Raw genomic sequence first — 19,406 nt, 5'->3', positions numbered from 1 at the left:
TTAGAACTACATCATTTGTATTCATGTCCAGATATTATTAGAATAATTAAATCATGAAGACTTAGGTGGGCAGGCCACGTGGCACGAATGGGAGAGGAAAGAGGAGTTTACAGGATTCTTGTTGGGAAACCTGATGGTAAGAGACCTGTAGGACGGCCAAGACGAAGATGGAGGGACAACGTTGAGATGGACCTAAAGGAAATCGGTAGGGATGGAAAAGAGTATATAGATCTTGCTCAGGATACGGACAGATGGAAGGTCTGCGTTGCTGCAGCCATGAACCTTTGGGTTTAAGAAGGCTATAGAGAGAAAGACGCTAATTTGGAGTGGATGCCTACAGTTCCATTGATCACATTAATAAAACTAAGCACCTATTCAGTTCTTGACTATTTGTAGCATGAACTTAATTTCGTACGAATAGAAATGCCGAGAACCTGCCCACATAGCGACTACTTGCTCCCTCGAGGAGCAGCTGTTCAAGTGGTGAGCAGGTGCTTCCATCTTTATTCTCTACCGAAAATCTGTGCAGCAAGGCCGCGCATAAAGGAAGACAGCTCTTTTCTCCCTCCACGCAATCCCGTTCCCTCTCACGTGTTCATTGGTCTAGACCTCTCGAGTTAGTATTTGCACTCACTCCAGAGATTCTAGGGACAGAGTATAGAGGTGAATAAAATTAATCAAACCACTCACTCCAGCTAAAGAAAGTTATGGGACTTTTTATACTCGTATTATAAGCTGTATTGCTAAGACCTACGGGCAGTGGCGTGCGGTGCTAAATCAGACAGGGGAACAGGTGACCTGCACTTGCCCCCTCCCCTCCCATACCCGTCGTAATATAATACAGTAGACCAAGTAAAATTCAACCCTTATTGAATTGAACTAAATACATTGGCCCCAAGGCCAATGGCGCATCCCCTCCAAATCATATAATTTGTGCCCTTAAACCATATCGTAATCCCCACAACGTATTTAATTACGCCAGCATGTCTACTAAAAGTAACTTCTTTCTTAGCTTTACTGAACACTATACTTGATCTGCCCCTCCTTCCTAAACAGGGGTGCCTATCACTCAAGATCACCCCTAAAATCGTTCATCATAATCGAGAATATAGCTTGTCTTGTAATGGAGCTATAGTATATAAACTTCACATTCGCCTCATTCAAGCGCCAAACACGCATCCTAGTAACATATCATTGCGATCAAAGCGAGCAAGAAAATCTTTAAATCCATTCCTTTGCAGGCTTTCAAGAATATTAATTTAATGGGATGTCAATACTTTCTTAAGATCCCGAGATATTTAGTCTTTTCCAGCTTCCCCTTTGGAACGTTCGGGGTCGAAAACGTGTGGATATCATATCGCTAAATCTGAGATTTCACCAAAGTTTCCATGAAAATTTTAGACTTACTGTTGATATTGAAGAGTGGATTATGCCTCCTCCAAAAAATTAATTCTCAGTCTCCACACCAGAATTTCCGCAATAGTCTGTCTAAGACAATAGTAATACACAATAATTGTATAATTGCCCTCAATTTAAGGCTCAATCCACCTCTAACTAAAATACCCGCAATAATCTAAGACATAGAGTTGGATACTGTTCCCCCCCCAAATTTAATTCAGAATCCCCCCAGAACCCCCGTGTCAATTAAGGCCTTATATGTAAGAGTTGGATATTTCTCCCCCCCCCCTTTCGATACTAACACCTTAAACACTTCATTTTCTTCATCTAATGCATTAAATATGGTGTATTTAAGGTGTAAAATTGTTACATATATTTTGGAAAAAGATATAAATGTTGAATTTTATATTATTTGAAGGGACCCCCCCCAAAATCTTGATAGCGCAACCTGCACCATAATCCTCCCTGTTGACACCCCTCCTGACCAAATAAACATACGATACGTATGTTACAAATTGTCAGAAGTAACATATATGAAGCACGTTATAATTTGGACAATAACAATGTTAAAGCATATATGATACTATAATGTAAAAATAACATTAAAAACAAAAATTGTTGATGCCCAACAAAGAACATAATAATAAAAGCAATTTATGAGTGATCGGAGAGAAAAAATGTTTTGTCGAAACATGTTTAATCTCTCTCTTTGTAGATTAAGTTGACTTTTTTGTAGAGTTGAGCATTCTTGTAATTCAAACGTCCTCAGTGCAATAATGGCATTCAGATGGCCGAGTTTTTTCATGACGTCCGCTAGATTTGTAGAAATTGTGACAAAACCCGAACTGTTCCAAACTCCCTTCTCGTGAACAAACAAGGACAACAATAATTTGCCACTGGAAGAGTATCCAGTTAATCATTTTACAGAGTTGTTGTAACTTTTTATAAAATGCCTTGTGTACAATTACGTTTTTGTTTTTAATTCGGTTAGGGTAGGTCTTGGTTTGCTGTCTTTTCTGTAAAGTTCAATGAACTAAAAACTTTCGTCTTCAGCCTGTCGATCATACAACATTCTCAACCCTACGCTCGCAACATTCGGTTTCTTGTCCTGCCTCTGCGTGCGCCTGGTCTTGGGGCTGTTGGAACAGGTGGATGCGAGCTGTTCCCTCGGAAGGTATTTCGCAGCATTTAGCCAAGGCATTTAGCAGACGATTAACTGTAGAAGATTTTTCCAGTTCGTTATGAATGTCAGACGCAATTTTGCAATGAGATTAGGAAACTATAGACTTACTACACTCAAAACTATCACTACGACGCAATTAAGCTTTAGCACATAGCAAAAACTCGAAGGAAAAGGAATTCGCTGTCTCTCGAAGGGAACAGCCAGAGAGTTCAGCTTCCGTGGTGGGGGAGATGGGAAGTGGGTAGTGCTAGTGATGGGAAAAGTCGTTCCTTTTGCGGATTCGATTCCTTTCGTTCCGCTCACCTAAAGGAATCGATTCCTCCAACTCGTTCCTTCGTTCCTTTCGTTCCACTGCAAGTCGGTCCGACTCCGGCTGTCTCGTTCCAGTTCCACCATGTTTTCGTTCACTCGTTCCTTTTCGGAATCATGATTCCTGGAATCATTTCCTCTCGTTCCGAGGAACGAGGCTCATGTTTCGTTCCTCCTTGCCAGAAGAGGAGGTGGGGGAAATTGAAAATAATGTAGGATGGAGTTTTGTGGACCTGGTAATGTGTGTGTGTGTGTTAATTACACGCTGCTAAAGGGTGGGCCCATTCAATGTTATTTTGCAGCGTTTTACACTTCGCGGGTGCACTGCTAAACAATGTGAAATTACAAGTACTTTACTTTGAAAGGAGAAAATTATCATCATGCATTTTTTCCCCATTTATTACTGATATTAGCTATAACAAATTGTAATCACACTAAAAGCGATGGAAATAAAGCTAAGAAAAATATGCCATGTGGTAAAACAAAATCTCTCAAAAAGGCCGATTGCGTGTAATTGATTCGACGTAAATATATCAATATCGTTTTTTTTTTTAGAAATATACGTTTCTTTTATGTCGACAACAGGAATGGTTCATAACTGATATTTTCTTTTTACCTTGTATATATTCTTGATAAAGGTTGTGTAATGGGAGGGAAAGGGGGAGAAAAATGAACCGTCGAATGTACTTAATAAATTAAATTGTCATGGATGCCAAATGATTACTGCGCTCTTCTCTCAATGTAAATGTATTTTTATTAACTTCAAATACATAGTTACGTCCCTTTATTTTTAGAATTCGATGTTCTTATGATTCAGATTTCAGCGAACATTTGATTTTACGAAGTGCAGGTGTATCTCAAACACACCCGCACCCTTGCCTCTCTCCAGGCTGTTTGGTCGGAACGAAACCTCGGAACGATTCGTTCCGACTCCAAATTCTCGTTCCGATTCCAAAAACTCGTACCAAGGCTCACTGACTAGTCCTTCAAACGTACAGTCCGCCTATTGGGGAGCTTGGAGCGAGTTAAAAACTGTAGTAACGCCCTCCATTATATTTGGCTTCTTGGTTGGTTCCTTCTGACCTCAATAGCGGGTGAAGGAGGGAGAGGAGTTTAACCGCGATGAACCCAGCAGGAAACTTTCCTAAAAACGGGAAATTTTGGAGCCAAGGAAGGGAAAAGGGTGAAACGTCTAAAATGTGCAAGAAACGGTGGAATTAGATGTCTTGCATTAAATAATACTTATCTTTTATAAACACCTGAAATGTATTTTCTTTCAGTTCGAACTCAGTTGATCGCAGTTAATCGTGATTGAGTTAAAAAGTGTAACAACATTCAAGTAAAGCCGGAGCCTGTGGCTGAGTGGTTAGCACATCGCGCTGCGACGCCAAGGGTCCCGGGTTCGAATCCCGCTCGGACTTGGTTGTTTGTGAATGTCCATTCATCAATTTCATCACTCATTCCCATCTTCGCAAATTAGCCAGGAGGCACAAAACGCAAAGTAAAATAAACAATCAATCAATCAACATTCAAGTAAAAATATTAATTAACAATAACGACTCAAATAAAACAGATTTTGTCCAACATGAAGAAAATAAATTAAGTACATACTCAATGATTTATCCACCTCTACATATCACGGCTATATTTTTTTCGCAACAGACCCCCTTTAAATTTATTCACAATCATCTAATTTGCTGGCCGACTCCCGTGGCGGAGGGGTTAGCACTTCGCGCTAACACTAGGGGGTCCCGGGTTCGAATCCATGGATGTTTGTGAGTGTCCATTCATCACTCATCTCCATCTTCGCAAATTAGCCAAAAGTGGCACAAAAAGCGAAGTAAAATAAAGCAAATCAATCAGTCTGATTTGGTGTTAAATTTGCCTTTACATCATTTACACCCTACTAGATTAGAAGTTCTGGATAAATCGTGAAAGTATGGATAATTTATTTTCTATTCTATTGTTGTATTTCTTGGTTGTGGAAGACCAGGAATTTTCAAGTCGAAAGGGAAATTTTTTGCTACACGGGAGGGAAATTTTTCTCCGAGCCAGGGAAGAATTTTGCAGAATTCACAATGTCCCTGCTGTTTAGCCCAGACCACTCGGAATGGGCAAAATACAACTTTCCTCCTACCCCCCCCCCCACCTCTTCCCTCTCCTCGGAGTGCCTTTTCAATGCTGAGGCAGATGGCGGGAAAGTAAGGGAACAAAAGGACAAGAGAAGCCGCTTGTAGAAGTTTCTCGCATGTGTTGACAACGACGCAGGCGCAGTAGCTAAAAACAAAACCGGATTCGATTCCAGCTGACTTCCGGAATCGGAACGATTCGTTCACTTGCTGGTTTCGTTCCTTTGGAACGATTCGTTCCGGAACGACCCATCACTAGAAGTGGGACTTTGAGGATCGTTTACCTTCGCGCGTGGTCGGAAATACTCGGGGTCAGAGGGTGGAACGACGAGGGTGGGTGAAGTAAAGAAACGTCCAGTCACGGTGAAAATTTTCTTCGGCGTGTTTATTTCGAGAGAAAGAAGTGTTCTTATTATGTTAATATAGATAATTAAAATAGCTTCAATGGGCGATAAGTAGGAGGGAACAGCCTGTTCCCTCTGTTCCATGGAGGGACCGCCACTGCCTACGGGCAAGACAATTCCAGGACCATCATATAGGAAAGGAATTGTTCCTCAGAAGTCACGTGGTTTTGTTCACATTAACTTCGTTCTAACAGTAAGAATGGGGTCAACCGCCAAACCGGCTTGGAATGAAATCTTGGGAGATTTCTGTAGAGCCGTCAATCCCTTTATATTAATATGCTGGAAGACTATCAGTTGTCTGTTTACAAGCAAAGCCTGAATCACACGGAACTGGATATCCAGTAGGAATGCTCTAGTTGACGCTGGACTGACTACCCATTTGCTAGTTTTCGCCTCACACGATACTTGTTACGCCGTACTTGTCGATAGTCTTTTGTTCCCATTATGGCGGCCGCGTGAGATGTAAACAACGTATCACTGCACACTTTTAAAATACGATAACTATTCAACCGAGAGGAATATCGCTTCGTATTAAATGGTTTTAGGTAGAGAAGAACGGCGCTGATAAAATACCTACTTTACAACGTTTACTATACACGTATGGAAGAATATTTTAGCTTTTTCAATTGTAAACATGCCTTTCGTGTTGTATGCACTCGGAAGCCACAGACAAAAAACGCTCCTTTGCACACTCACAGATTATCTTCACATGGCCAAACTTTGGTCTGATTGGCTGTTCCAGTCGAGGAAAACAAGTGGCAATTAGAACATGTCATATTCCTCCAAACCAGTCAAGCAGTCAGCCAGGCGGCCATGATTTCTACCTAGAAAGTCAGTTCATCGCCAAGTAGGGCATTCCAACTAGATATCCAGTTCCGTGTGATAGGGGCTTTAGTAATACTTTCCAATAGGGATGTGACGAAGCTGAAAATTTACCGATGCCGATGTACTCACCGATAACTTTTGGAACCGATACCGATGCCGATATTTAACCGATTCCGATACATAAGATTATTAAACAGAAATGGGATGTTATTTTCTGCATGACAAAAATAAATTTGGTATGTACATTTCTATTGCATATCATATGTATATACATATATATTCTCAAGAGATGCGAATGTACTCGTACATTTGCATCTACAAAATGTTATGTGAACCTTTAAGAAGAACATGGATTCTCAAGAGATTAAACATTAGTACACAAGCAGTTCTTTGAAATGCAAAATGAATTCCTGTTCTGCCAGATTCAACTTCAGAAATAATAGCTTTGGAAGCACTTCAGGAAGTAACCGACTTCTCTTATCGCAAATCTGTTCAGCAACACTGAACACTCAATCACTGAATACTGATGCAGCAGGCATGCCCAAGTATTTTCTCAGGACTTGCTTCAGGTTTGAATACTCATTTTTGAATTTCCAATACAACAGCAGATCCTGGTTCAGCAATGTACTGGTTTATTTCCGATTTATAGTTAGGTTGATCCTCTGAATGAGAGTTTGCAATCATTTTATTACAAAAACTCTACAATAATGACGAATCATAACCAAATTTTCAATAAATCTTTCAAAACTAGAATATAAAACGTATTAGAAGGTAAAACTCAAGTATAATCTGTACCTGTTTAAATATCGGATTTTTGCCGATTCCGATATGTCAATTTCTGCCGATTTTCATACATCTGTAATCGGCTTCGGCACATCCCTACTTTCCAATCTTTTCTTTTCTCGCGACTGCGAATTAGCCACGACAACAGGAACATCGAAATGTAACTGTAACATACTTCGAACTAAATCTATACCCTGTCCAAGCTAACTGTGAAGCGGGGTCGCGCATAGCCGCAGAGAAGGAGAAGGGAAATCGATTGGTGAAAGCGCAGCGTTACCAACCGTAGGACCCTGATCGTACATGTACGGACGTACTGTCCAGACCTTTGTCCGTACGCTAAATGCACGGCTTGTCAAAATTTCCACTTGCTGTTTTATCGCTAATATTTCCCTAACAATTTTTTAAACCAAGCGAACGGACCTGGAGAAAAGAGTACGGTCCGTTTGCCATGTTGGTACTGTATTATTGTTTTCAAAAGTTTGCAACGCTGCAGAGCGAAGGAGAGAAAGCGGGTAACTCCAGTCGTCCATTACGCAATCCCGTTTCTGTCACTGTTCATTGGTGGAGGCGTCTCGCGTCACAATTTGCGCAGAGACTTGTTCTCGTTCGCCTGGCCTACAGTTAGGTGGTACGGAGTTAACATATACAGTATAATGAAGCAAATTCGGTAGAGGGAAATAAAGAAGTCTCGAGACTTTGACGCAACAATGCCATTGTTTTAATTTTCTTCAGCTCTTGTGTAGACGCTTTTGACGCAACAATGTGCTTATTAAACTTTCTATTTCTCACTCCAATCACATACTTAAACAGTGACTCATTTATCTCGTTCACGTGTCTTCAAAATATTATTGTGAGGTTTAATTGTTTGCTTTGCAATAACAAATTCCTTCGCTCTAGGTCTACTTACCGAAATGAAATTATAAGATAATAATACAAGTAGCCTATAATAATACTAAATCTCGTTATTACGGGAGATGATAAGGTTTGTCCGGCATAGTGAGTACGATTCTGGAAGACTCCCGGCCTTCTTGAACACAAGTCCTGCCCAGAGATTATGTTTCGTGCAACGTCACGAGTAGTAGGCAATGGATTACAATACTTGCAGATGTGTGTTAAAACCTTTTGAGTCCCAAGGCCATTTTCACAAGTAAGCCTCACGGTCCCGAGCCGATTTTGAGCAAAATGCAGAGTTTCAATTAAATGAGTGTAGATCGGAGACTAATTGCCCTAGAGAGATGAGTAATATACTGTTGTACGCGGAATGAACCAGAGATTCAGACTATATAAAAGTTATGCAAATTCGGCGTATATATGGAGGGGGAAAGGGGGAAATCCCCTGAAAATACTTTTTTTTTAAAAAATGGGGTTTCGCCCTCCTCCCGCCCCCTCGAAAAAGTACATGACAGTGTCCACATGCACATGAAAATGATCGCTGACATGTAAGGAACAAGAAAAAATATTTGCATTATTATCATATGACCAATGTAACTTGAGTTGTACATCCCAAAAGGAATGGTCGGCACGCCACTGATTCAAGCTTCAAAATGCAGCGGTACCTTGAAATGACTTTAGCTCAGAGACTATTTGCCCTGGAGATATGAACTATATACCGTTGTAGGCAGAATGAATCACAGATTCAGACGATATATAATTTATGCACATTCGGCGTATATATGGAGGGGGAAAGGGGGAAATCCCCTCAAAAATACTTTTCTTAAAAAAAATGACGTTTCCCCCCGCCCCCCGAAAAAAATGTCAAAATGCACAAAATGCAAAATTTATGCAAATTTGGCGTATATATGGAGGGGGAAGGGAGAAAACCCCCCAAAAATTATTTTAAAAAATTGTTGAAATGTTTGAAATTTATATTTTCCCTTGAAAAGAGACGCAAAAGAGAAGTCCCTTTTCCCGCCTTTTCACTTCCATTTTCATGAAGAAAAGAAAAAGGTGCAAGAAACATTTCTGTTAAATACATGTGTTAGGAACAATATATAAAAATAGAAAAGTTATAACGTAAAAACTACGACCTTGACACAGCGTCTCGATCGAGACGCTTGGGACCGTGAGGGGTTACTTTTGGGTATCTCGATCGAGACGCTTGGGATCCAAAAGGTAGTAGGCAATGGATCACAATACTAGCAGATGTGTGTTAATCAAGCGGAAGACGGTCTTGGTTTGAACGCACTATTCCTAATGTGTGTGTGCAGAAACTGTAAAAACTAAGCATTCCTCACTGAAATGCTTATGAAGTATTGTGATCCTACGTATGTAAGTAGTTTAAAACACTATTTGTAATAGAAGAACGCCGTAAAAATGATGCGCATCTCTTTTAAATATAATAAAACACTAATCAGTGATGCAAATAGTTTTGGTTTTAGTGCATGACGTCCCAGTAAATAATTTAAGACATCACTCTGTACTATGTCCCATCATCACGAACAAATCGTATGCAATTTCTAGTTTTAAGCAATAAATATAGAATCGTGACTCTTACAGATATAGTTACTCGTATATTGCGACCAAAGCGAGCAAGCATATTTATACAGGGTGTCTTATAAGTAATAGCGCAAACTGACACAGGTGAAAGTACACGATAATAGAAGCAAAGAAAGTCTCAGTAAGCATGGGTCTGCAAACGAGCCGTTTTCGAGATAATCGCGAATATGTGATTACAAGCCGCCACTGACTTCATTGTTTGTACATGTTTGTTGTAGTTGGTAAAAATGCGAATAATATGTGAGAATGTGTGGTTACAAGCCATCATTGATTGCATTTTGTAAACACCGAGTGCTTTACTCCCTGCGCGGTCCGAGGTTTGCTCTTTGTTTACAAAACATTTCCGAGAGGTGGCGTTGTAATCAAACAGAACATTTCCGAGAGGTGTCATTGCAATCAGTAATTGTACAGTAATTGTAACGTAGAACATACTAAAGTAGTGCTGTATTCCTTGTTAAAGTAAATAGAATATTCAATAAAAGCAATGAAATATCCTGATTTTTCATATTGTATTTTGAATTGTATTTCATATTCATATTGTATCGTGAGATTAGCACATTTATCCCCTTTTTACCCCCTCTTTGATACTTCAGCACCCTTTTCCCTTCTTTCCTTTCATGTCTGGTTAAAAAATTGGACAGAAAAATAAATTATTTTTACTCTTCTTGAGCAGCTACATAAAACCCTATAGTCTCATTTTGTAGAGCAGAACTAGGACTATAAAATGGTATAATATAATCATTGCAGCCCCAATAGTTCCCAAGATAATGTAGCAAAACCCGCGAGAGAAAACACAAACTAAAACAAAAACTATTCGGCAGAGCCACAGTTCTCTACGCGGTCCGCGCGCATTATATGACCACAGTTCTCTACGCGGTCCGCGAGCATTATATTCAGAAGGCGCAGAAAAAGAGAGCATTGAATAAAGGCATTTTATCATTACCTTTTTATTACACCTTTTGAAAATATTTTCAGAACCTTTTTTTTACCTTTCCCGACCATAGTTTTGCACCTTAAAAGTTTTCCCTGCTTATTACATTGATTTGAGTTGAATTGAGTTGGTGTTTGTACACCTTATGCACAGTAAGGCTAATCGGGACTGGACCTACAGTTTAAAGTGGGATCCGAACCACTATGTTCCTCCACCGAGTAATTTACTGTATTATATACCTAGAGTATAGGCACTTACGTGACACATGTAGTTACAATTACATTTCAATACATCTGTGAAGGTCGTTGCGAATGAAAATGTTATTTAGCGTCATTTTTCTTCCACTTTCCGTTAATTACGACGAACAAAATGAGTGATGATATGATGAAATTGATGAAGGGACACTTACAAAGAATACCCATGCCCAGGTCGGGATTCGAACCATCCGTGGCGTTGTAGCGCGCTGTGATAACCACACCGCCACAGAGGTAGGCTAAATTAAAATGAAATCAGGAAAAACCGCGTGGGAAGAAAATATGATTAATACAACTTTAACAAAAGTCAGTTTTGAAGTTTATCGATTCCCCATTTATCACAACCCTGATCATGTCAATTCAGAGAAGCATAGTGCCCTAATGACCGCCTAAGGCGCGGAAGATAGATGTTACAAAGCAACAGATAATAAATAGCTTCCTTTCCTTCCCACTCGCCGATTTCTGACGTCACCCCTCGGCGAATGAGGGAACAATCACCTTGCCCTTATAAAGAGCCCGCATGAATGCGTCTGGTGATGCCAAGGCCACGCAGCAACCCCGTGTCGTCAATTGAAGGGGAGCGGCCATGTGGGGGGTTGCAACGTCATGCAGCAGGTTGGAGGGTGATTCCTACTACCCTCATACTGTTACAAGCCGTTTGCCACTTTAAAATAGGGGCTTTATTGTATTCTTCAAGGCGAATTAACAGTGCGAAACTTATAACTGTTGAGCTTCTGGTGAAGGGAGAGAGAGGGGGGTGTTTCCCATGGAGTCAACACGAATTAAAAGAGTTCTACAAAGGCTCTCATTTAATGCGGGAGGATACGTTTTTAAAGCATAGTGTAATTAAGGTATCCCTGGCATTTTGGCCTCTCTCTCAACTTCGAGGCCTCCCCGCTGCAGTAGTGGTCGGTGGGGGGGGGGGGGTTAAGAGCTTGTTTATCTAGTGATGACGAAACGACGGTAAGCGGTGAATTTAACCATTGAAACGAATTGCAAATCTATGCGCTAGTGTAGCAATACGCAGATAGGAAAAAATGTCAGAAACTGAAATCGATCACGCGAATGCGCATTTCTTCATGTACGATGTTTTCTCCTATATAGTAAGATTTTTTTATGTTACAATGTTAACACAAAACGTAATACACCCTACAATGCAATTAGATGAAGTTTGGTAAATCACTCTATGATTGATTGATTGATTTGCATTATTTTTACTTCACTTTTTGTGCAACTTTTGGGTAATGGTGATGATGTGATGATATGATGAAATTGATGAATGGACACTCACAAACATCCATGCCCAGGCGAAGATTCGAACCCGCGACCCCTGGCGTCGTAGTACGATGTGCTAACCACTCCGCCAGTTTGACCGGCAAAATCACTCTATGAGTTTCTTGAGTCGCGGTATATGGCTTTGTAACTTCAAGTTTCCGTCCAACCGTTTCACGGTGCTAGTGGCTTTTCCACAGATTATGGTAAACATTCTCACCTAGAGATTGTTCTTGTACCTGTGTTTAATATATCTCGTTCCTTCCTTCACTTGGCTTCACATTCAAGCGATGCATTTACTTTAGCGCTAACACGTCATTGCTCACAAAAACGTGAGGCGTAACCTTCGTTACGGGCCTAGGCTGCTAGTGGTAACGTAGTCCCCTTATAATCAATGGGTCTTTGGGTTCGATAACCGATAGAGGCACGTAGTGGTATGGGTCCCACTTTAAAGTGCAGATCCAATCCGAATTAGAAAAAACTGGGAAAATACTGGACTTGAAACTCAAACTAAAATACACTCAGAAATGCGTCAAAGGGTACTCGTATCAGCTGCTGGCACTAAAACGTGTGACGGTCCTGTGAATCCGCACAATATAGTTATATGTTTATTGAAATTATTAATTTCATATTATACAACTAACTTTCTATTAACGGTTTAAAAATGTATAGCCGGGGCCTTCCCGATGGCGCCGTGGTAGCGTCGTCGCCTTGCAATCAAGGGGTCCCGGGTTCGATACCCGGTGGAGGCTCATAGTGGTTCGGATCCCACTTTAAACTATAGGTCTAGTCCCGATTAGCCTTACTGTGCATAAAGTGGACTTAAAACACCAAATCAACCAACCAACCAACCAAAAATGTATAGCCGGCCCCGGTGGCAGAGTGGTTTGCACATCGCGCTACGAAGCTAGGGATCCCGGGTTAGAATCCTAGCCTGGGCATGGATGTTTGTGAGTGTCCATTCATCAATTTCATCACATCATCCCTCATTCCCATCTTCGCAAATTAGCCAAAAGTGGCACAAAAGAACGAAGTAAAATAAATCAAATAATAAAAAAGTGTATAGGCTAATAATGACTTTGTACAACGTTAATTATGTTTTTTGTTATTTATTGCGCTAAACGCTGTATAAATGAGATAATATTTAGAATTCTAACATTGCTATAGCAACGAGAATCAATAGTCGTATGTAGCAATGGTTATAACAAAATGGAAATACGGGTAATAGTGAATTTCATATTGCTCAGTTATTTTACTAATACATAGACCCATAGAAGTTGTATCTTTACCTTCGTGTTATAATTCGAAATATTTATGAACTAATTCTAATCGTGCAAAAACCTTAACCAGTAATGTCACAAACGCATTATTGAGATGATCAAGATAATTTCAAAGGAACTAAAATTTCGAGTTGCGTGCACAGAAAAAAACGATTTTTTTTTTTAACAAAACACTTTCAGTTAACTTTTTTTGGTAACAGCACACAAAAAATAGGTAACCTTTACTAAATTTTATATTTTTTGATTGAATGTGTTGGTAACTAAGCAAATGCGCACGATTACTAAAATAAGTTGTTTCTATTTATTTTTTACCAATTTAAAAAAACATTTGGTTACAAGATTTATTTGGTTATTCAAAACCTTTTGTCCAGTAGGTTATTTCGAAAAAGCACTACGAAGTTCCAAATTCCGAAAAACTACATCTCTTTAGAATTTCTTCCGCACTAGTCAAGCATAATCATCATCATGTTCGTCTCGATGGAAAATTGGACTTAAGGAACCAGAAAGTTACCGTAATTGCCGGCGTATAAGACGCAGCCCCCTTTTTGGATACATTTTTGAGGAAAAAGCTTTATCAGTTAATATTATAATTAATGTACAATATTTCCAATATAAAGTAATATCTAGGTCTACTTTTAAAAAAAATAACTTAACTAATTTGACCAGGACATTTTAATGTTCTCTGCAACACACCGCAAGGCAATTGTCCAACTCAGAACAGAGAAAATTTCCAGAAATGGAGATAATAAAAAACTGAGTATCGGCGTATAAGACCTATTTTTAAGGGGGGAAAGTGCATCTTATACGCAGGCAAATACGATATTTACGAATGAAAGTAATCAAAAGATTCGTTTGAATGTTCTAGAATGGATATTAAACCGATGTATGAACATACCTATGGATATTCATGTATGTCTGAATAAGTTGCACAGCGAGGCAAATTTTGTTCAGGCACAACTTTATTTAATGTCCTACAATATGGTTTATTAAAGTCTGGTACACTACGTATCTATTTCGGAAAGATCTGTCTCGGTCTTGTCTCGACAAGCCAGAAAGGGTGTGGTCTCCTTCTCGTCTCGACTTTTTAAAAACCGCCTCGTCTAGGCACCATCCCGAACAATAAATAAGATTTAAACACTGTGTCGGAGTGGTTAACGGATATCTCCCCACAAATCCAAGGTCCTATCAAATACTAACTTATTTCATGTTTTCACCATCCATCCTTACCGCAGCGTAAACCTGGGAAGATAGAAGATTATTTTTAAAAAGCTGATACGCACCCACTTATTGTATCATTTTAATTGTTTAATATGTTAATTGTCTGTGATGACGTAATTTGTTTTGTTCAATTGGGTACTCTGTTATGGTTATGGACTAACCTTAAAACATTTGATTGTGGGTTGTGTGGAGAGAGATAATATGAATGTTGCGGGAGGATTGAGTGAAAAAATGGCGTATTGGTTCAATAAGCAAGATTATTCGCTAGATTGAATCGAATGTTATGTGGATTTAATTGAAGGACTTGTGTAGTAAGATTAAGTAGTGTTTAGATTATTATCTATTGTGATAGAAAAGGACAAAAGTTGATTGATAATAATCAAATATATTACAATTTAAGACGTTCAATATCCCTTTGGATTGTATTAGAGATGTGCTTTAACTGTCTCATTTATTTATCATAATGGATCAAAAGGGAAGCAATACTGTTGAGGACGGACATAGTGCTATATGCAATAATACTATAACCAGTGATAATATTGATATAATATCATCTGATTCAAAACATGAAGAAAATTATGTAAATGATGTCATGGACATTTCACACAAAGTAAATGGGCCGAATAAAAGAAAGAACAATACAATACAAAATGAAATGGGTAACAAAAGTTCTAGGATGGAACACACTACCAATCATGAAGAAAAAATATACCAGTATGACATAGGTGCCAATGAACCCTATTTAGTGATAATAGAAAGTAGAAACCAACAGTTAGGAAATTTGCATCCAGTTAAAGTTGGATATATGTTGATGGATAATAATGTGAAAGTAAAGTATGTAGATCAAAGTGGACGAAATAGAGTTCGAGCATTATTCAACACGTCACAAGAAGCTAATAACTTTGTGAAAAATAAAGTGTTATTAGACAAGTTAGGAGTAAATGCCAGAATTCCTAAATCTTTAGTGGAGAAGGAAGGCCTTGTGTTTGGAATACCCACAGAATTTGAAATGCAGTATTTGGAAAGCAGTATAGAAAGCCCAGTGCTAGTGACTAAGATGGAAAGAATGAAGAAGAAAATATGGCGGAATGATGGGTCATTTAAGCTTGAACCTACTCAAGTCTTATGTGTAACTTTTAAGGGGACAGTTTTACCACAATACATAGCAGTTGGAAAACAAATAGTTGAGGTAGTGCCACGTGTGAAACCAGTGTTGCAATGTAATAGATGTTTCAGATTTGCTCACACAGGTCAACAGTGCAAGGGTAAAAAATTGTGTTATAAATGTGGCCAAGATTATCACGAAGGAAACTGCGAAATGAGTGAAACATGTATAAATTGCAAAGGAGATCATAACGCTTGCAACAAAATGTGCTCAAAATATCAGGATGAAAAGCAAATTCAAATTATTATGGCCAAGAAAAACATCTCATACTATGAAGCAAAAGGTATTGTGACGGGAAATAATTCAAAAAATATATCATGTGAACTAACTAACTAACTAACTCTCTAGCCTTCTTAAACCCGAAGGTTCATGGCTGCAGAAACACAGGCCTTCCATCTGTCCCTATCTTGAGCAAGATCTATATACTCTTTTCCATCCCTACCGATTTCCCTTAGGTCCATCTCAACGTTGTCCCTCCACCTTCGTCTTGGCCTTCCTACAGGTCTCTTACCATCTGGTTTCCCAACAAGAATCCTGTAAACTCCTCTTTCCTCTCCCATTCGTGCCACATGGCCTACCCACCTAAGTCTTCTTGATTTAATTATTCTAATAATATCTGGACATGAGTACAAATTATGTAGTTCTAAATTATGTAACATTCTCCACTCACCTGTCTCCTCATCCCTTTTAGGTCCAAAGATTTTCCTAAGGATCTTATTTTCAAATACTCTCAATTTATGTTCCTCTTTCAATGTAAGGGACCAAGTTTCACATCCATATAATACTACAGGCAAAATTACTGTTTTGTATATTTTAACTTTTAGTTTCTTAGATATTAAACGAGAAGACAAAAGTTTATGAAGAGAGAAGTAACATGCATTTCCTGAATTAAGCCTACTTTTTATTTCCTCTTTAATATAATTTTCATTTGTTAATATTACTCCTAAGTATTTGAATTTGGAAACTGGTTCAAACGAGTTGTTATCAATAATTATATTTTGATTATTACCTAACACTTGGTTTCGGCCTGTTAGCATATATTTAGTTTTCTCTTTGTTAACTTCCAAACCTATCTCTTTAGCAGTTTTGAAAAATATTTTAGCATTATTCTTAATTGTATTCACATCATCCCCCAGTAAGTCTACATCATCTGCATAAGCTAACAACTGAGTCACACCATTTAATTTTAGTCCTTCTTTAGTTTCTTTTACCTTCCTAACAGCATATTCTAAGGCAAAATTAAAGAGCAATGGAGATAATGCATCTCCTTGTTTTAACCCATCATGAATTGTAAATTTGTCAGACATATTAATACCCACACGAATTTTACTTTCTGTTTCACTGGTGCATACTTTTATCATACTAACAAGCTTCTTAGGTATTCCAAACTCGACTAATATATTATATAATTTATCTCTTTTGACCGAATCATATGCTTTTTTGAAATCAATGAATAGCTGATGGACATTTTGATTATATTCCCACTTTTTTTCAAGTGTCTGTCTGATGTGAAAAATTTGATCTGTAGTTGATCGGTTACGTTTAAATCCATATCATGTGAACAAAAAATTAAATTATTTAGGGATCAATTTCAACATGAAACTGTTCGAAGAAGCGGATTGGAATTCCCTCCCATCAAAAAGAGTTATGTGAATGAGAAGAATGCACCAACAAGTGATAGTTGCAAGGAGGGCAGAGAGAGTTATTGTGCGAGTTTTGTAACTCAAATGGCGGAACAAAAGAAAATAGCAAAAGAGAATAGTGGTCAAAAAATGAGAGTACAATACAGCAAAGTTGTTACATCACCTCCAAAGAAGATTATGAAAACGGCTACAAGACGTATTGTACAACTCCCACGGGAAAACAAAAAGGATGTGAACGTGGATTCTTCATCCTCATCAGACACAGAAAAAGAACAAATAAAATACAAATATCCAGTATATTTGAGAGAATCCCCTTATAGTAAGCAAGAACAAGATATGGACAATATAAATTGCAGAAGATATTCGGATCGTAAATCAGTTTCTTGTGGACAAAAGGAAATATATCAGTCATTGTTGGACCTTTTACCAGACATGATTGAATCAGTTCGTGATTTAAATGATTCCAGGAAGAAACAGAAGATTTTAATTTCAATGCAACAAATTATAGGAAAGATAATTGCAATATTATCAGAAAGTTAAACTTGTAGAAGAGGATCAATAGGTATGTCTTTTATAGTGCAATGGAATATAAACTCATTTACAGCTAGAAGATTAGAAGTATTACAAATTATAGATGAGCATCATCCAGGTATATTGAGTTTGTCCGAATTTCGTGGTAGACAGCATCAATATTATCAAATACCTCATTACGAGTTAATATCTAATTTACATACTAAAGATACAAGAGGTGTAGGTTTATATATACATGAAAGTATAAAATTTAAGAGAGTAACATTACCAGAATCATTAGGGTTGATAAAATTATTTAATGTAGAATTAATAGCAGTGAAAATTAAGATGAACACATTAGAGTGTACAATAGTTTCAATTTATATTCCATCGAGTTATAAATCTCAACATATTAAAGTAACACACTTTAATGAATTATTATATTATGTCCACGACAATGTCATTATCACAGGTGATATGAATGCTCATCATGAAGCATGGGGTTGTAATTATAGAGATGCATTAGGATGTAGTATTTTGGACTGGATTAGTGATCGATCATTACATTTCATGAACGATGGGTCAGCTACTCATTATCCATGGAATGGTAAATCACCAACAGCCATAGATTTAACTATTGTGTCAAATAATATAATAAATAAATTGTTTTGGGAAGTAGATTTTGTGAATAGGGGTAGTGATCATTTGCCAATTTTCATTACACTGTTAAATGATGCACACTCAGTACCTAAAATATATTCATTACCAATTAGAAGGTGGCAGGTTAAAAACATCGATTGGGAATTATATTCTATAATTTTGGACTCTTATATCTCAATGGAAGATATTAAACAGGAACAAAACATAACGTGTCAACGTTACTTACAATTAATAACATATGCAATGGATATTGTAGCTAAACGGAAGAAAATTAATAATAAAAACAACTTTCCTACTATAAGTTGGTGGAATGATGAGTGTCAAGATGCAAAAGAAGAAAGAATAAGATTGTCTGAAATATTTGCTGAACAACCTTTGCCAAATAATTGGATAAATTTAAAACAAGTAATTGCTAAAGCAAAACGTATCTTTAATAAAGCAAAAAGGCAAGCATGGGAAGAATTCTGTGAATCATTATCACCATCTGTTAAAACAAACACAATTTGGAAAAAAATAAATTTTCTTAAAAAAGGACATAAAATTAGAGTTTCACCTATAACAACAATTTGGCAAGAACATTTTGAAAAAAAGTTTACACCTAGTTATGTAAGAAATAAAATACCCGAGACTATAAATAATATAAGTTCCAGTGATGAAATTTATTCAAAAATAACATTGCAAGAATTAAGAGAAACTCTAAGTAATATAAAATCAACTGCTCCAGGATACGACGGAATAACGTATGAAATGATAGGACATCAATCGGACAATGCATTAAAAGTACTTGTAAATATTTATAATAATATTCTGAGAAGTGGAAATGTGCCACAAAACTGGAAAACACATCTGATACTACCTATACTTAAATCAACTAAAGATCCGAAAGAAGCTGAATCATATCGACCTATTACGTTGGCTCCTACAATTGAGAAGATATTTGAAAGAT

The sequence above is a fragment of the Lepisma saccharinum genome, chromosome 15 (assembly GCF_977018435.1).
Source record: "Lepisma saccharinum chromosome 15, izLepSacc3.1, whole genome shotgun sequence".
Classification (NCBI taxonomy): domain Eukaryota; kingdom Metazoa; phylum Arthropoda; class Insecta; order Zygentoma; family Lepismatidae; genus Lepisma; species Lepisma saccharinum.
Note: the sequence above shows the minus strand (reverse complement) of the source record.